Here is a 20725-nt window from a genome sequence, read left to right on the forward strand (position 1 = left end):
GGACCACCTTAGAGTCTGTCTACCACACCCATTGTCTAAAATCTTTTCAGTGCCTCTAATTTTAATTTATTAAAATAAGCAAAGGCTTTCACTTATTATTCAACCAATACTTCATATGCCACATGCCAGTCACCATCCTTAGATATAGTTCTTGCCTTCAGTGGCAGACATATGAATAATTATAATAAAATATAGTGAACTCTACAAAAAGCATGGGTGAGCCTTGATATGCCTGATGTAGACAGGGGTAGATTTTTATCATCAAATTTGGGCATAATTTTAGGAGAGATTATTAAAGGGATGGTTTGTTACACTGTGAGTGGGAAACAGCATTTACCAGAGCCCATTGTAGGTTAGTGGGACCAAGTTAGACCTCACTGGCCTCATTTGTTTTTTCTACAACACAGAAAGGATTATTAGGGTAGTATAGTGGGCTTAGAATGGACTGAAATGTTTAGAGAGAAATTCTTGTTATGTCCATTTGAAAATAATGGAGACATATGGACTGGAATCTAGTACAACTAAAGAAATTAACTGCTAGTGGAAGAAATATACTCAAAGGATACCAATCATCACTGCTCAACCAATGAACCCACGTCAGCCTGGAGAACAATCCCTGTTGTTATGACAGTCCAATCCTTGTCTTGTTCCTCTTGAGGACGTTCATCAGTGAGGTGAATGAACACAGAGACGGTGCAGAAGCAGAGAGGAAGAGTGACTACAAATGACAAGGGAAGCAAAGTCCAAAATGGTGATGTGGTAATAATAAAGTCTAAAAGGATAGATATTTCTAGTGATAAATGGAATATCCTTCTCTTTGGTGAGAAGTAGGCTGCAAGTATAAACCTCTGGAAAGTGTATCATCAATTTAAGAATTTTAGTTTACTCAAGTTAAACATGAACTGTTTGTGTGATATGGAGGCCATAAAGAATAGCACAAATTAAATATTAAAATACATTCATTAAAGCATAGTATCTATATTGAGAGAAAACTAGTTTTGATCTCCTGGGTTCTGAGAAGATTTCACATGAAGGAATTCATCTGTTCTAGGAATGCCTTTTAAGAGAAGATATAGACAAATTACAACATGATCAGAGGGCAAGAACAGAACTGGTGAGAGGGATTGGAAACGTTTCCACACAGGAAAAGGTTGAAGAGATGAAGGTTTGGGGCCTGGGGAAGGGTGTTTCAGGAGAGAATCTACCTGAAAAATTTGAAAAAGTATCTTGTGTATAGTGAATTGGACTTGTTTTAAATAGCTTCATGTGGGACCAATTTCTGGAAATCGTCATGAGACTGATTTTGGAGGAATTTCTTGTACACTGAACTGTCTAAAGTTGGAATAGGTTGCTCTGGAATCATGTTCACTGTCATTAAGGTGGTTCGATAATTTGCTGGACACCTTGATAGGGTGTTATTGATTAGTTCAAGAATTGGATGTGTAGTTGGGCTGGAGAATGGCACATAAGATCCCTTCACAAACCATGATTAGCAGTTTCATGTCACTATCATCTACGGAATTTTAAAACTCCATAGTTTCACTCCAGCCATATTGTTTAACAAGAATAATTCTATACATGATTTTTATAGAATTATTTTTATAGTTTGAAAAAGTTCCATGGGTAAATTTACAGGGCAATCAGAGTTGGCTGGAGAAGGGTACAAAGGAGCATTTAAAGAATGTCTCGCACTTTCTTTACTCTTACACAGTTCTGCAATACACACACCATTAACTGTTTTATTGGGTTTTTTTTCCCTCACTTACTTTGGTGGTAAACATCGTGTCATGTGTTGACTCCAATTGTCCCCAATAGACGACTGTAATGGAACAGACATCTAAACAAAGAAGTTTGGATTGAGAAGAAAAATATCAACTACTCAAACTGTTTAAGAGGAAGGAAAAAGGTCCTGATTTACTCTGTCAATTGTACCATTTCTTGGGAATATGGGAAGTGTTGTCCAAAGGCCAGTTTGTTGAAATGTTTGCCTTTATTTGAAATGTCCTGAAAAGTTTAACTTTTTATTGTTATTGCTCATGAAATACTCATATTAAAACTGAAGTTTTAATTTTAAAAAGAAAAAGAGGAAGGAAAAAGGAATTCAGAAGGTTATAGATGAAGAAGATATCTTGAAGATAAACTTCCTTTCCCTTTAAAGTGTTTCTCCAGGAAATGCTTATTAGAATGATGTGCTTAATTACATAAAATGGAGCTTGCTGATTTTCTGGGTTCTACAATTTATCAGCCAATCTAGTGTTTTTCCAACTGGCTTCCCTGTGCCATTGGGACACAGAAATGATAAAGTACTTTGTAAGCTCTAACGTATGTCTTTTCTCTGCTTTCCCCTTCCATAAAGATGACTTACTTAATGAAAGTATTGATATGTGAAAGAGGAAAAAAATTATTTAAAATAATAACCCATAAGGAATCAAAGCACTTTAAGGAATTTTAAAAATTAATAGGAACAGCTTTTATGCACTAAAGATTATGTAAATTATAGCAAAACTTCTGACATTTCGAATTTTTATAAAATTAGAAAACTTTATAAACTACTGTCAATCAAATTATCATATTTAGTGTTAAAGGAGAGTCTAGAAATCATCTCCAATGATCATGCTGATTTTTTTTCCTCTAGAAGTCTTTTTTGATGAAGTAAGAACTTTCTGGTACAAGTTCCTTATATCCCAGTGTCACAACCAACTATTTTGACTAGCATTGATCTATAAAAGAGAAAACAAACTGAGATAGGTCTTAATATCCTCCACATAAATCTTTATTCAAGTATCCAGCACCTATGTAAAAGCTAACTAGACCATTTTGTCATTATTTAAGGATTTTTGGAGGTGGAAGTAGAGCATTATTTCTTATCTCTATTTGGAGAAAAAGAAAGTTAACACGTTCTTGAATAAGAAAGCTTAACGTTGTAAAGATGTCAGTTCTTCCCAAATTAATCTATAAACATAATGAAATTCTATTCAAAATTCCAATGTGATATTTTTGAGAACTGAACAAAGTAATACTAAAATTTATGGAGGACTAAATGTCAACGAATATCTAAGACAAAAGTAAAAGTAAAGAGAGGAGACTTATCTGACCAGATAATAAGGTATTGTTTTACTAGACAATCAAATAATCAGATGTGAGTATATATGAAACTTTCATATATATGTATATATTCGCACATGCACAGTAGTGGTGGCTTCTAAGTGGAAAAGGATTATTTAATAAATGCTATTCAGAAATGGTCTTCATTCTTGTACCTATAAAAAAATGAAAATCAAAATTGGTTAAAGACCAAAACATTAAAGGAGATGTTATACAACTATTAGAACAAAATTCAGAAGAATATCATTTGACCTTGAATCTGGAGATTTCTTAAACAAGCAACAAATGGATTTATCACAAATAGAAGAAAATTAATAGATTTGATTACAGTAACATTAAAGACTTCTGTTTAACAATGGTACCATATATAAACATTAAAAAGAAACTGGAAGACTATGTTTTAAAAATATGTAAATAAAGGAGGATTAAAACTTACAAGTGTAAAGAATCCCTGCAAATCAGGAAGAAATTGTCAGGCGACCCAGTGTAGAAGTGAATAAAGGGTATGAATGGACAATTCACAGGGAGAAACTTTGAATGGCTAATAATTATATGGAGAAGTGTTTATATTTTTTTTTAGTAATCATAGAATTAAAAATTAAAATGAGACATGATTTTGTGTACTCATCAGAAGAATAAAACTTAAAAATTCAGACAGTGTCCAGTGCTAGTGAGGATATGAAGATATAGAAACACTCATTCACTATTAGAAAGAAGAATATTGGAGCAACCACTCAGGAGACCAACTTGAGTATATAATGGAATCAAGTATGCGTAATCTACTACCCAGCAGTACTGCTCCTTGGTTATGTGTCTTAGAGAAACTCTCGGCAAGGTACCCAAATAAGCCTAGATAAGGGTGTATATCAAAGCACTATTTGTAATAGTAAAGACTTCGAAACAATGGAAATGTCCAATTAATGTCCAACTAGACAATGTTGTTATATATGCAAAAAATAGAATAACATATCAGTTAAAAAGGATGAACAAGATGTACAGATATCAGTATGGATTGACACATTGTGCATAATATTTTGTGGAAAAAGTGAGCAGAGTTAGATATATAGTACAATACCACTTGGGTAAATTTAATACTCAAATTCAGGTACTTAGAGTGGGAAAAAGAATAGGGTGGGATATTGGGGTCGTGGAGATGAAATTATTAAAAAATATAAGGAAATTAATTAATTATTGAAGATAATATGCCACAAACTGATAATTTATAAATTTGAGGCCTAAAAAAAGAATGCAAAAACTCTTACAGAGCCTATTCTCTGTAAGAATTTTGTAGATTCTAGACCCTCATAAAGAAATCTTTTTTCTTTTCTGTAACCCTGTGACCGGGCTAGGGTACCCATAGTTTCAAAGCTCATTGCTGTCTTGAATCAAGGACATAGAATAACTACACCCTACAGATGATTTTGGTGGCCTTTACCTTGGAGAAAGGATATGTAGATTGAGAGTTTAGAAAACATCTACATTAGGTAGAATAAGAGCAAGGAACAAAATTCAAGAAGGGACAATAATATTCTAGGGCCAAATTACAATAAATTTTTGGATCCGGGGACTTTTAAAAATTGATATTAAATCAAACCTAAATGACTGGGGCAAGATAGATGCAGATGGAGATGTTTTAGGTGATGAAATAAAGGCACCAAAAATCAGGAAAGCTACAAATAGGAACAGGGACTGGCTGAATTATGGATGGGATAGTTGCAGGAGTTGGAGGGAGAGAAGAATATCTGCATAGATCAAAGGGGATGAATTGGGGAGGTAAAGGAAGAGCCATATAAAAATATACCCTATAAAAATAGATAATCTATCTTTGTAAACCCAAACTCAAGCCAGTCTGAGTGGGGCTTCTTTTCTTTCTGGCTGGCTTATTGTTAGTCTCTAACCAATAATGGAATTACATCTAAGGACTATGCTTTTAAACTTTATAACCTCTAGACACAGGGTGACCTGTTATAGGGTCACTGCCTCCTCTTGACAAAGACTCTCTTTTTGACCAAACTTTAGGCAGATTACTCTGAGCCCACTTTTGGACCAGGGCCTGCCATTGGGCCCTCTCTTCAGTCTGCTGAGTCCAGTTTTTGCAACAATCCTATTAAGTCAGTTTAGGAAGAATCCCCCTACCCTTGATACATGATTATCCCGGCCTCCCTTTAGCAAGAATCTCCCTACATTTGATGTCTCCTCCTGGTAATTTTCCATACACTGACAACCCTCATTCTGCTCATTGGCTATAAATCCCCAGCTCTCTGTTGAATTCAGAGTTGAGCACAGTCCCTTTCCCTGTTGTAATAGTCTTGACATCAATCACAGTCTCGAATAAAGTCTTCCTTATGGTTTTAACATGTCAGAACAATTTTTTCTTTAGCAATAAGCCAGCCAGAAAGAAAAGAAGCCCCACTCAGATTGGCTTGAGTTTGGGTTTACAAAAATAGAATAATTTTTCTTTAACATCCTGAAACAAGAAGTTTTAATGATGAATAATAATCATGGGAGATGAAAGTAGGGTGGCTTGGGATTTTAGGGGATAAGGTTTACTGTTCACTATATGCAAGAGATCTAACAAACCCCAGGGAGATTACCCTCTTTAAGGTGTGTCAGTGTTAGACACATATACCACAACTGTAGGGAAATGTACATCACATGAAACACAGGTTCAGTTGTACCCTTTCTGACCTCTGGAAGAAGATGTATGGCATGGTGATTGGTGATGGAAGGCATAGTTTCCTTGTTCCTTCTGCATCAGGACCATATACTATCAATTGTTAGTCTCTAATCACCATGATTTTTGTCTTCAGATTCACAATGATAGTAGCCTCTTAAAGGAAGCAGCTTTTGAGGCGGATATGAAGAAGTCCTGTCAATTGAGTAAGCTCTGGAGGCATCCTTTGATTTTTCCTGTACTGCTGTGGCATCTTGACAGGGAGCCTGAAAGGAAAAGGATGGCAGTGAGAGATTCTGCCTCTTATCATCCTCTGTTTCAGAATGGTTTACTGCTCTGGGAGTTTCTTTTTCTTGAGCTTTACTGGTGGAGTGAAGGACTTTGGCTCTCCACATAGGCTGCCTGTTTTCTGGCCAGATGTAAGCCCCTGTCCCTATTGTCCTCCTTTTGGAGGTGAAGAGGAAGGTAAACACGTCTGCCTACTGAGTGTGGTTTATGTGATTGATGCTGGGATTTCCAATTTTCAGGACAAATGGTCCATTAGTGGAAATGGGCACACAGGAAACCTCAGTGCCAATAAGTTAAGTACCCATCGCAGTACTCAGTGAACAGTCTGTTGATCTCAATTTTCGGCAATTAACAGTGATTAGCAAGTGCGAGCTTGGTGGGGGGCACGATGAGATTCTTCTTACTTGATGAGACAAATTCACAAACAACCCTGAGTGTTACTGCCATGAAAATGCAACAAAAAATCTCTATCACTATGCAAGGGGGTACAACCCAAGGAGGACTCTTGTGAATGTTTTAATTTCTCCCTTTAAACCTCTCATTAACTCTCAAACAATCCAGTAATATGTGAGGAGGGCTGGATACTCATTTAGAATCAGGTACTAAGATACGCATCCTGAGATAGAGAAATTAGAATGAGAAGAAAATAAATCCCCACAAAATCGTGCAATCCCGGGAGCACAGCTATTTCTTACTTATGTTGATATTATTTGCCAACCTAGCACAGTGCCTTGCACCTTGGGGATCTCAGTAAATGTTGGTGAAAGTGAATTAAAATCACATTTCTTTGCCCTAGCTATTTATAATCATGTTAGTCTTTTCTTTTCTCTTCCATTATCTAATTAAAATTTTTGCTTTTCTTTCTCTTTCCCTTAAAAAAAAATCATTGACTATATTTGTAATGTGTTTCTTATATTAGCTATATATTCGAGAGATTTGCAAAGTAGAAATTAAATTTTTATTTCCCTATTAACTTTTATTATAATTTCATAGTAGTATTCTCATCAAAATATTTGGGTTCAAGTCACGGTAAAGAATTAATATCCATTTCAAATAATTCTCTGCTACTGGCATTACACAATCAATGGGCAATTATTCTCCCATATAGCAAGAAAATAATCAAGTGGATAATTAATTTACATGTTCTTTAAACACTCACATAAAACATCACATTATACAATTCCCATTTCCTTGGGAATTCTCACTGACTTTATGAGACTTACATGTCTAACTGACCACCTGATTTAAACCAGGTATTCAGAGAAATCCACTCATTAGATGAACCTCATAGAGACACTTTTTTAAAAAAATGCAGGGTATCTCATCACACTGTTAGGTGCAGAGTGCTCTGTGCAGGCAAGGACTACTTCTTCATGTTTACTATAAAATCCCCGGTGCCTAGCATAGTATTTTACATGTAGTAGAGTTGAAAGACTAAATTACTTAATTCCTCAATACAAAAGTAAAACAAGAATATTGTCTCATAAAACCCAAAATATATCCGGTCTTATTATTCCTTCTTAGAAATTAAGTGATTACTACTTTAAAGTCTCAATTGAGTCTGTATGTAGTGACACAATAGAACACAGTGCATTATACCATCAAATCATTGGAGATCATGTTTTAACTAGGAACACTTTATTACTTAAAGGATACTATTACTCAGTGTATAATTTTTTTAAATTATTTTTTATTGAAGTATAGTTGATTTACAATGTGGTGTTCATTTCTACTATACAGCAAAGTGAATTAGTTATATATATATCCACCCTTTTTTAGATTCTGTTCCCATATAGGTCATTACAGAATATTGAATAGAGTTCTCTGTGCTGTACAGTAGGTTCTTTCTTTTTTTTTAACATCTTTATTGGAGTATACTTGCTTTACAATGTTGTGTTAGTTTCTGCTGTATAACAAAGTGAATCAGCTATATGTATACATATATCCCCATATCTTCTCCCTCTTACGTCTCCCTCCCACCTTCCCTATCCCACCCCTCTAGGTGGTCAAAAGCACGGAGCTGATCTCCCTCTCCTATGCGGCTGCTTCCCACTAGCTATCTATTTTACATTTGGTAGTATATATCAGTCCATGCCACTCACTCACTTCATCCCAGCTCACCCTTCTCCCTCCCCATGTCCTCAAGTCCATTCTCTACATCTGTGTCTTTATTCCTGTCCTGCCCCTACATTCTTCAGAACCGTATATATATTTTTAGATTCCATATATATGTGTTAGCATACGATATTTGTTTTTCTCTTTCTGACTTACTTCACTATGTATGACAGACACTAGGTCCATCCACCTCACTAAAAATAATTCAATTTCATTTCTTTTTATGGCTGAGTAATATTCTATTGTATATCTGTGCCACATCTTCTTTTTCCATTCATCCAATGATGGACACTTAGGTTGTTTCCATCTCCGGGCTATTGTAAATAGAGCTGCAATGAACATTGTGGTCAATGACTGTTTTTGAATTATGGTTTTCTCAGGGTATATGCCCAGAAGAGGGAATGCTGGGTCGTATGGTAGTTCTATTTTTAGTTTTTTAAGGAACCTCCATACTGTTCTCCATTTACATTCCCACCAACAGTGCAAGAGTGTTGCCTTTTCTCCACACCCTCTCCAGCATTTATTGTTTGTAGATTTTTTGATGATGGCCATTCTGACTGGTGTGAGGTGATACCTCAATGAAGTATTGATGTGCATTCTCTAATAATTAGTGATGTTGAGCATTCTTTCATGTGTTTGTTGGCAATATGTATATCTTCTTTGGAGAAATGTCTATTTAGGTCTTCTGCCCATTTTTGGATTGGGTTGTTTTTTTTCATATTGAGCTGCATGAGCTGCTAGTATATTTTGGAGATTAATCCTTTGTCAGTTGCTTCATTTGCAAATCTTTTCTCCCATTCTGAGAGTTGTCTTTTGGTCTTGTTTATGGTTTCCTTTGCCGTGCAAAAGCTTTGAAGTTTCATTAGGTCCCATTTGTTTATATTTTTTTTATTTCCATTTCTCTAGGAGGTGGGTCAAAAAGGACCTTGGTGTGATTTATGTCATAGAGTGTTCTGCTTGTTTTCCTCTAAGAGTTTTATAGTGTCTGGCCTTCCATTTATGTCTTTAATCCATTTGGAGTTTATTTTTGCATATGGTCTTAGGGAGTTTTCTAATTTCATTCTTTTATATGTAGCTGTCCAATTTTCCCAGCAGCACTTATTGAAGAGGCTGTCTTTTATCCATTATATATTCTTGCTTCCTTTATCAAAAATAAGGTGACCACATGTGTGTGGGTTTATCTCTGGGCTTTCTATCCTGTTGCATTGATCTATATTTCTTTTTTTGTGCCAGTACCATACTGTCTTGATTATTGTAGCTTTGTAGTATATTCTGAAGTCAGGGAGCCTCATTCCTCCAGCTCCATTTTTCTTCCTCAAGAATGCTTTGGCTATTTGGGGTCGTTTGTGTTTCCATACAAATTGTGATATTTTTTACTCTAGTTCTATGAAAAATGCCAGTGGTACTTTGATAGGGATTGCATTGAATGAGTAGATTGCTTTGGGTAGTAGTCTTTTTCACAATGTTGATCCTTCCAATCCAAGACCATGGTATATCTCTCCATCTCTTTGTATCATCTTTAATTTCTTTCATCAGTGTCTTATAATTTTCTGCATACAGGTCTTTTATCTCCTTAGGTAGGTTTATTCCTGGGTATTTTATTCTTTTTGTTGTAGTGGTAAATGGGAGTGTTTCCTTAATTTCTCTTTCACAGTTTTCATCATTAGTGTATAGGAATGCCAGAGATTTCTGTGCATTAATTTTGTATCCTGCTACTTTACTAAATTCATTGATTAGCTCTAGTAGTTTTCTGGTAGCATCTTGAGGATTCTCTATGTATAGTATCATGTCATCTGCAAACAGTGACATCTTTATTTCTTCTTTTCCTATTTGGATTACATTTATTTCTTTTTCTTTTCTGATTGCTGTGGCTAAAACTTCCAAAACTATGTTGAATAAGAGTGGTGAGAGTGAGCAACCTTGTCTTGTTCCTGATCTTTGTGGAAATGGTTTCAGTTTTTCACCATTGAGAATGATGTTGGCTGTGGGCTTGTCATATATAACCTTTATTATGTTGAGGTAAATTCCCTCTATGCCTATGTTCTGGCGGGTTTTTACCATAAAAGAGTGTTGAATTTTGTTGAAAGCTTTTTCTGCATCTATTGAGATGATTGTATGGTTGTTCTCCTTCAATTTGTGAATATGGTTTATCACAATGACTGATTTGTGTATATTGAAGAATCCTTGCATTCCTGGGATAAACCCCACTTGACCATGGTGTCTGATCCTTTTAATGTGCTGTTGGATTCTGTTTGCTAGTATTTTGTTGAGGATTTTGCATCTGTGTTCATCAGTGATATTGGCCTGTTGTTTTCTTTCTTTGTAACATCTTTGTCTCGTTTCGGTATCAGGATGATGGTGGTCTCGTAGAATGATTTTGGGAGTGTTCCTCTCTCTGGTATATTTTGGAAGCTTTTGAGAAGGATGGGTGTTAACTCTTCTCTAAATGTTTGATAGAAGTCGCCTGTGAAGGCATCTGGTCCTGGACTTTTGTTTGTTGGAAGATTTTAAATCACAGTCTCAATATCAGTGCTTGAGTTTGGTCTGTTCATATTTTCTATTGCTTCCTGGTTCAGTCTCGGAAGCTTGTGCTTTTCTAACAATTTGTCCATTTCTTTCAGGTTGTCCATTTTATTGGCATAGAATTGCTTGTCGTAATCTCTCATGATCCTTTGTATTTCTGCAGTGTCAGTTGTTACTTCTCCTTTTTCATTTCTAATTCTATTGATTTGAGTCTTCTCCCTTTTTTTTTTTTTCTGATGAGTCTGGCTAATGGTTTATCAATTTTGTTTATCTTCTAAAAGAATCACCTTTTAGTTTTATGGATCTTTGCTATTGTTTCCTTCATTGCTTTTTCATTTATTTCTGATCTGATCTTTATGATTTCTTTCCTTCTGCTAACTTTTGGGGTTTTTGTTCTGTTTTCTGTAATTGCTTTAGGTGTAAGGTAAGGTTGTTTATTTGAGATTTTTCTTGTTTCTTGAGGTAGGATTGTTTTGCCATAAAGTTCCCTCTTACAACTCCTTTTGCTGCATCCAATATGTTTTGGGTCATCGTTTTTTCATTGTCATTTGTTTCTAGGTATTTTTTATTTCTTCTTTGATTTCCTCAGTGACCCCTTGGTTATTAAGTAGTATATTGTTTAGCCTCCATACATTTGTATTTTTTTCAAATATTTTCCTGTTATTGATAATCAGTCTCATAGTGTTGTGGTTGGAAAAGATATTTGATACGATTTCAATTTTCTTAAATTTACCAAGGCTTGATTTGTGAACCAAGATATGATCTATCCTGGAGAATGTTCCATGAGCACTTGAGAAGAAAGTGTATTCTGTTGTTTTTGGATGGAATGTCCTATAAATATCAATTAAGTCTATCTTGTTTAATGTATCATTTAAAACTCATGTTTCCTTATTTATTTTCATTTTGGATGATCTGTCCATTGGTTAAAGTGGGGTGTTAAAGTCCCCTACTATGATTGTGTTACTTTTGATTTCCCCTTTTATGGCTGTTAGCATTTGTCTTATGTATTGAGGTGCTCCTGTGTTGGGTGCATAAATATTTACAATTGTTATTATCTTCTTCTTGTATTGATCCCTTAATCATTATATGGTGTCCTTCTTTGTCTCTTGTGATAGTCAGTCTTTACTTTAAAGTATATTTTGTCTGATATGAGAATTGCTGCTTCAGCTTTCTTTTGATTTTCATTTGCATGGAATATCTTCTTCCATCCCCTCACTTTCAGTCTGTTTGTGTCCCTAGGTCTGAAGTGGGTCTCTTGTAGACAGTGTATATACGAGTCTTTTTTTTGTATCCATTCAGCCAGTCTGTGTCTTTTGGTTGGAGCATTTAATCCATTTATATTTAAGGCAGTTATCAATATGTATGTTCCTATTACCATTTTCTTAATTGTTTTGGGTTTGTTATTGTAGGTCTTTTCCTTCTCTTGTGTTTCCTGCCTAGAGAAGTGTCTTTAGCGTTTGTTGTAAAGCTGGTTTGGTGGTGCTGAATTCTCTTAGCTCTTGCTTGTCTGTAAATGTTTTAATTTCTCTGTCGAACCTGAGGGAGATCCATGCTGGGTAGAGTAATCTTGGCTGTAGCTTTTTCCCTTTTATCACTTTAAATATGTCCTGCCAGTCCCTTCTGGCTTGCAGAGTTTATGCTGATTGATCAGCTGTTAACCTTATGGAGATTTCCTTGCGTGTTATTTGTTTTTTTCCCCTTGCTGCCTTTAATATTTTTTCTTTGTATGTAATTTTTGATAGTTTGATTAATATGTTTCTTGGCGTGTTTCCCCTTGGATTTATCCTCTATGGGACTCTCTGTGCTTCCTGGACTTGATTAACTATTTCCTTTCCCATCTTAGGGAAATTTTCAACTATAATCACTTCAAATATTTTCTTAGTCCCTTTCTTGTTCTCTTCTTCTTCTGGGACCCTTATCATTGAAATGTTGGTGTGCTTAATGTTGTCCCAGAGGTCTCTGAGACTGTCCTCAATTCTTTTCATTCTTTTTTCTTTATTCTGCTCTTCAGTAGTTATTTCCACTATTTTATCTTCCAGGTCCTTTATCTCTTTTTCTGCCTCAGTTATTCTGCTATTGATTCCTTCTAGAGAATTTTTAATTTCATTTATTTTGTTGTTCATCACTGTTTGTTTGCTCTTTAGTTCTTCTAGGTCCTTGTTAAACGTTTCTTGTATTTTCTCCATTCTATTTCCAAGATTTTGTATCATCTTTACTATCATTACTGAATTCTCTTCCAGGTATACTGCCTACTTCCTCTTCATTTGTTTGCTGTGGTGGGTTTTTACACTGATCCTTCATCTGCTTTCTCCTTCATTTTGCTTAACTTACTCTGTTTGTGGTCTACTTTTTGCAGGCTACAGGTTCTTAGTTCCTGTTGTTTTTGGTGTCTGTCCCCAGTGGCTAAGGTTGGTTCAGTGGGTTGTGTAGGCTTCCTGTTGGAGCGGACTAGTGCCTGTGTTCTGGTGCATGAGGCTGGATATTGTCTTTCTGGTGAGGAGGACCATCTCCGGTGCTGTGTTTTGGGGTGTCTGTGACCTTATTATGATTTTAGGCAGCCTCTCTGCTAATTGGTAGGGTTGTGTTCCCATCTTTCTAGTTGTTTGGCATAGTTTTTCCAACACTGTAATTTGCTGGTCGTTGAGAGGAGCTGGGTCTTAGCATTGACATAGAGATCTCTGGGAGAGCTTTTGCCGTTTGATATTATATGGAGCTAGGAGCTCTCTGTTGGACCAATGTCCTGAACTTGGCTCTCCCACCTCAGAGGCACAAGCCTGACCCCTGTCTGGAGCACCAAGACCCTGTCAGCCACACCGCTCAGAAGAAAAGTTAGACAAAAGAAAGAAAATTAAAATAAAATAAAGTTATTAAAATAAAAAAATAAAATTAATTATTAAAATAAAAAATTAAAAAGTAATAAAAAAAAAGAAAGAAGAGAGCAACCAAACCAAAAAGAAATCCACCAACGATACCAAGCACTAAAAATTATACTAAAAAAAAAATGCAAAAAAAGCAACAAAAGAAGAAATGGACAGACAGAACCCTAGGACAAATGGTAAAAGCAAAGCTATACAGACAAAATCACACAAAGAAGCATACACATACACACCCAGAAAAAGAGAAAAAGGAAAAACAAAATATTGTTGCTCCCAAAGTCCACCCCCTCAATTTTGGGATGATTCGTTGTCTATTCAGGTATTCCACAGATGCAGGGTACATCAAGTTGATTGTGGAGATTTAATCCACTGCCCCTGAGGCTGCTGGGAGAGATTTCCCTTTCTCTTCTTTGTTCGCACAGCTCCTGGGGTTTAGCTTTGGATTTGGCCCCGCCTCTGCGTGTAGGTCGCCTGAGGGTGTCTGTTCTTCGCCCAGACAGGAGGGATTAAAAGAGCAACTGATTCGGGGGCTCTGGCTTACTCAGGCCGGGGGGAGGGAGGGGTACGGATGCGGGGCGAGCCTGAAGCAGCAGAGGCCAGCATGACGTTGCACCAGCCTGAGGCGTGCTGTGCGTTCTCCTGGGCAAGTTGTCCCTGGATCACGGGACCCTGGCAGTGGCGGGCTGCACAGGCTCCCGGGAGGGGAGGTGTGGACAGTGACCTGTGCTTGCACACATGCTTCTTGGTGGCTACAGCAGCAGCCTTAGCATCTCACGCCCGTCTCTGAGGTCTGCGCTGATAGCTGCAGCTTGTGCCGGTCTCTGGAGCTCGTTTAGGTGGTGCTCTGAATCCCCTCTCCTCGCGCACCAGGAAACAAAGAGGCAAGAAAAAGTCTCTTGCCTCTTCGGCAGCTCCAGACTTTTCCTCGGACTCCCTCCTGGCTAGCTGTGGCACACTAGCCCCCTTCTGGCTGTGTTCACGTGGCCAACCCCAGTCCTCTACCTGCGATCCGACCAAAGACTGAGCCTCAGCTCCCAGACCCCACCCGCCCCGGCGGGTGAGCAGACTAGCCTCTCGGGCTGGTGAGTGCTGGTCAGCACCGATCCTCTGTGTGGGGATCTTTCCGCTTTGCCCTCTGCACCCCTGTTGCTGCACTCTCCTCTGTGGCTCGGAAGCTTCCTCCCTCCGCCACCTGCAGTCTCTGCCCACGAAGGACCTTCCTAGCATGTGGAAACCTTCACAGCTCCCTCCCAGAGGTGCAGGTCCCGTCCCTATTCTTTCGTCTCTGTTTTTCCTTTTTTCTTTTGCCCTACCCAGGTACGTGGGGAGTTTCTTGCCTTTTGGGAGGTCTGAGGTCTTCTGCCAGCGTTCAGTAGGTGTTCTGTAGGAGTTGTTCCACGTGTAGATGTATTTCTGATGTATTTGTGGGGAGGAAGGTGATCTCCACGTCTTACTCTTCCACCACCTTGAAGGTCTCCTACAGTAGGTTCTTATTAGTTACCTATTTTATATATAGTAGTGTGTGTATGTCAATCCCAATCTCCCAATTTATCCCTCCCCACCCTTCCCCCTTGGTAAGCATAAGTTTGTTTTCTACATGTGTAACTCTATTTCTGTTTTGTAAATCGGTTCGTTTGTACCATTTTTTTTAGATTCCACATATAAGCGATATCATATAGTATTTTTCTTTCTCTTTCTGACTTACTTCACTCAGTATGACAATCTCTAGGTCTATCCAGGTTGCTGCAAATGGCATTATTTCGTTCCTTTTTATGGCTGAGAAATAGTCTATTGTGTGTGTGTGTGTGTGTGTGTGTGTGTGTATATATATATATATATATATATATATATATACCACATTTTATTTATCTTCAATATATAATTTGAATAGGTGATGATGTGACCTGCAAGTTAATTATGCATCTCGATATCTAGGGTGAAGTTGAGAAGGTGACTGTAACTAAAGGTAATAAGAATCAGTGCTTAATGGATGGAACTAATTGTAACCTCTCTTTAAAATTTGGGTCAAATTATCCTTACTTTAATGGAACACAATCCTACCTTTGTTCTAACTGTATCTTCACCAAGCAGTCATCTGATTATGTATTCAGTTTTCTTCTTATTATTTAATTTAATTTATTTTAGTTTTAACTACTTTATTGAGGTATAATTGACATACAAAAAGCTGTAGGTATTGAATGTATACAACTCGATGTGTTTGGAGATAAGTATATACCCTTGAAATCATCATCACTATCAATGCCATAAACTTATCCATCACCTCCAGAGTTTCTTCCTGCCCCCTTTGTTTTTTTTGTTTCCTTTTGTAGTAAGAGCAGTTAACATAAGATCTACCCTTTTAGCAAATTCTATGTATACAATATTATTAGTCATAGGCCCTATGTTGTCCAATAAAACTTCAGAACTTATTTTGCATAACTGAAACTTTATACACTTTGATCAACACCTCCTCATTTCCCCCTCCTCTCAGTTGTTGGCACCACCATTCTGTTTTCTGCTTCTATGTGTTTGACTATTTTAGGTTCCACCTACAAGTGATATCATACAGTATGTACCTTTTTGTGTCTGGCTTATTTCACTTAGCATAATATCCCTTATATCCATGCAAGTTTTTGCAAATGGCAGGATGTTCTTCTTTTTTAAGAATGAATAATATTTCATTATAGGTATACATCAGATTCTCTTTGTTCATGTATCTGTTGATGGACCTTTAATTTTTTTTCATGTCTTCACTTTTTTGAATAATTCTTCAATGAACATGGGAGTGCAGATCCTGACTTCAATTCAGGATATATACCCAGAAGTAGGATTACTGGATCAAATGGTAATTCTGTTTTTAATTTTTTGGGGGGACATGCATATTGCTTTTCATAGTAGCTACATCAATTTATATTTGCCCCAACAGAATACAAGGGTTTCCTTTTCTTCACATTCTGGCCAGTGCTTGCTTTCCTTTGTTTTTTAGGGAACAGTTATTCTAACACGTGTGAGGTTGTATCTCACTGTAGTTTTGATTTGCATTTTCATTATGATTAGTAACTTTGAGCACCTTTTCAAGTACCTGCTGGCCATTTACCTGTCTTTGGCGAAAGGTTTATTCAAGTCCTTTGCCCATGTTTGTGTTGGATTATTTGTTTTTTTTGCTGTTGAGTTGTATGAGTTCTGTATATATTTTGGATATTAACTCCTTATCAGATAGTTTCTCAAACATATATGAGATATATTTCAATTATTTTGAAAATCTTCTTACTGTAAATGTAAATCTTAGCATTATGCTTTATACATTAGCTGATTTTTTTTTTACATCTTTATTGGAGTATAATTGCTTTATAGTGGTGTGTTAGTTTCTGCTCTATAACAAAGTGAATCAGTTATACATATACATATGTTCCCATATCTCTTCCCTCTTGCATCTCCCTCCCTCCCAGCCTCCCTATCCCACCCTCTAGGTGGTCACAAAGCACCGAGCTAATATCCCTGTGCTATGTGGCTGCTTCCCACTAGCTGTCTACCTTACGTTTGGTAGTGTATATATGTCCATGCCTCTCTCTCGCTTTGTCACAGCTTACCCTTCTCCCTCCCGATATCCTCAAGTCCATTCTCTAGTAGGTCTGTGTCTTTATTCCTATCTTACCCCTAGGTTCTTCATGACATTTTTTTTCTTAAATTCCATATATATGTGTTAGCATACGGTATTTGTCTTTCCCTTTCTGACTTACTTCACTCTGTATGACAGACTCTAGGTCCATCCACCTCATTACAAATAGCTCAATTTCGTTTCTTTTCATGGCTGAGTAATATTTCATTGTATATATATGTGCCACATCTTCTTTATCCATTCATCCGATGATGGACACTTAGGTTGTTTCCATCTCCGGGCTATTGTAAACAGAGCTGCAATGAACATTTTGGTACATGACTCTTTTTCAATTATGGTTTTCTCAGGGTATAGGCCCAGTAGTGGAATTGCTGGGTCATATGGTAGTTCTATTTGTAGTTTTTTAAGGAACCTCCATACTGTTCTCCATAGTGGCTGTACCAATTCACATTCCCACCGGCAGTGCAAGAGTGTTGCCTTTTCTCCACACCCTCTCCAGCATTTATTGTTTCTAGATTTTTTGATGATGGTCATTCTGACTGGTGTGAGATGATATCTCACTGTAGTTTTGATTTGCATTTCTCTAATGATTAATGATGTTGAGCATTCTTTCATGTGTTTGTTGGCAGTCTGTATATCTTCTTTGGAGAAATGTCAATTTAGGTCTTCTGCCCATTTTTGGATTCTTTGTTTGTTTTTTTGTTATTGAGCTGCGTGAGCTGCTTATAAATTTTGGAGATTAATCCTTTGTCATTTGCTTCATTTGCAAGTATTTTCTCCCATTCTGAGGGTTGTCTTTTGGTCTTATTTATGGTTTCCATTGCTGTGCAAAAGCTTTGAAGTTTCATTAGGTCCCATTTGTTTATTTTTGTTTTTATTTCCATTTCTCTAGAAGGTGAGTCAAAAAGGATCTTGCTGTGATTTATGTCATAGAGTGTTCTGCCTATGTTTTCCTCTAAGAGTTTGATAGTTTCTGGCCTTACATTTAGGTCTTTAATCCATTTTGAGCTTATTTTTGTGTATGGTGTTAGGGAGTGATCTAATCTCATACTTTTCCATGTACCTGTCCAGTTTTCCCAGCACCACTTATTAAAGAGGCTGTCCTTTCTCCACTGTACATTCCTGCCTCCTTTATCAAAGATAAGGTGACCATATGTGCATGGGTTTATCTCTGGGCTTTCTATCCTATTCCATTGATCTATCTTTCTGTTTTTGTGCCAGTACCATATTGTCTTGATTACTGTAGCTTTGTAGTATAGTTTGAAGTCAGGGAGCCTGATTCCCCAGCTCCATTTTTCGTTCTCAAGAATGCTTTGGCTATTTGGGGTCTTTTATGTTTCTACACAAATTGTGAAATTTTTTGTTCTAGTTCTGTGAAAAATGCCAGTGGTAGTTTGATAGGGATTGCATTGAATCTGTAGATTGCTTTGGGTAGTAGAGTCATTTTCTCAATGTTGATTCTTCCAATCCAAGAATGTGGTATATCTCTCCATCTATTTGTATCATCGTTAATTCCCTTCATCATTGTCTTATAATTTTCTGCATACAGGTCTTTTGTCTCCTTAGGTAGGTTGATTCCTAGATACTTTATTCTTTTTGTTGCAATGGTAAATGGGAGTGTTTTCTTGATTTCACTTTCATATTTTTCATCATTAGTGTATAGGAATGCCAGAGATTTCTGTGCATTAACTTTGTATCCTGCTACTTTACCGAATTCATTGATTAGCTCTAGTAGTTTTCTGGTAGCATCTTTAGGATTCTCTATGTATAGTATCATGTCATCTGCAAACAGTGACAGCTTTACCTCTTCTTTTCTGATTTGGATTCCTTTTATTTCCTTTTCTTCTCTGATTGCTGTGGCTAAAACTTCCAAAACAATGTTGAATAATAGTGGTGAGAGTGGGCAACCTTGTCTTGTTCCTGATCTTAGTGGAAATGCTTTCAGTTTTTCACCATTGAGGACAATGTTGGCTGTGGGTTTGTCATATATGACCTTTATTATGTTGAGGAAAGTTCCCTCTATGCCTACTTTCTGGAGGGGTTTTATCATAAATGGGTGTTGAATTTTGTCGAAAGCTTTCTCTGAATCTATTGAGATGTTCATATGGTTTTTCTCCTTCAATTTGTTAATATGGTGTATCACATTGATTGATTTGCATATATTGAAGAATTCTTGTATTCCTGGAATAAAACCCACTTGATCATGGTATATGATCCTTTTAATGTGCTGTTGGATTCTGTTTGCTAGTATTTTGCTGAGGATTTTTGCATCTATGTTCATCAGTGATATTGGCCTGTAGTTTTCTTTCTTTGTGACATCCTTGTCTGGTTTTGGTATCAGGGTGATGGTGACCTCATAGAATGAGTTTGGGAGTGTTCTTCCCTCTTTTATATTTTGGAAGAGTTTGAGAAGGATAGGTGTTAGCTCTTCTCTAAATGTTTGTTAGAATTCGCCTGTGAAGCCATCTGGTCCTGGGCCTTTGTTTGTTGGAAGATTTTTAATCACAGTTTCAATTTCAGTGTTTGTGATTGGTCTGTTCATATTTTCTATTTCTTCCTGATTCAGTCTTGGCAGGTTGTGCATTTCTAAGAATTTGTCCATTTACATTAGCTGATTTTGAATGTGTTTAGCATTAACCAGTTTTTTAGACATAAAATCATCCCTGAGTGAAGTGATTAAAATACGTTTTTTGTTGTTGTTGTTGTTGTTGTTTTGGTATGTACAAAATTGGGGAATAAACATAACAAGACACAACTAATTTATTATTCTGTCCCCACATTATCCAGAATGGACAATCTTGTCTTTTTAAAACTATCCATCTTAATGATACTCAGTAACCGTTGATCATCATTAATGCAAACTCATTCATGCATAGACTGTGTCAAAGTCCAGGTTTTCCCTGACTTCCACAAAACCCTGATTTTAAATAACCTGAGACCAGATTAATGCAGATTAATTGTGTGCCTTCCGTGATGTTCTTTTGACCTTTTCTTATGAATGAATCACTTTAGCCTTTAGCCCTTCTGACTGCTTTTTATTAGAAGTCTGCAAATATCTAGTAATGAGGTGCTTGAAATTGAACAAAGAGTGTTCACGGCTCTTCTTGTTGGGGGCAATTAACAATCTCCCATCACTATCACCTTAATAACATTTAAATATGAGTAGACCAAAGATTTATTTTTATGTGCTTTAGAGATGCCTATGTGACTGCTGGGCTTAATAAAAATGGTCAGTGACAATAAAGTATTTCTTCACTTGCTCCAAACAAATTTTATATCACAAAGCAATAACAAAACTAGTAAACAAAACAAAACAAACACTTCATCATCAGAGATATGTTTTTTAAAGTTTTTTTATTTTGTGTAAAATAGGCAAAATTATTTGTCAATAAATTTTTAAGGAATTTCACATGTTCTGATTCTTTCTACTGCCAATCACCTTAGTTCCTCCAAACTAATAATCTTCAAGATAAAATAGCCCTTTCAAAAAAAAGTTGTCATGTGAGTTAGCCCTGTATAACAAAT

At 36.6% G+C, this 20725-nt stretch overlaps 1 long non-coding RNA gene across 1 annotated transcript; it reads right to left on the reverse strand.

Annotated features, from left to right (window-relative positions):
- Positions 1-9992: 9992 nt before the first annotated feature.
- On the reverse strand, positions 9993-19318 carry LOC125964323 (uncharacterized). Its single transcript, XR_007477246.1, has 2 exons — positions 19109-19318; positions 9993-10101 (listed from the first exon to the last, which is right to left on the reverse strand). It is a non-coding gene; the product is annotated as an uncharacterized LOC125964323 (long non-coding RNA).
- Positions 19319-20725: the final 1407 nt, after the last annotated feature.

The sequence above is a fragment of the Orcinus orca genome, chromosome 4, assembly GCF_937001465.1.
Source record: "Orcinus orca chromosome 4, mOrcOrc1.1, whole genome shotgun sequence".
Taxonomy (NCBI): Eukaryota; Metazoa; Chordata; class Mammalia; order Artiodactyla; family Delphinidae; genus Orcinus; species Orcinus orca.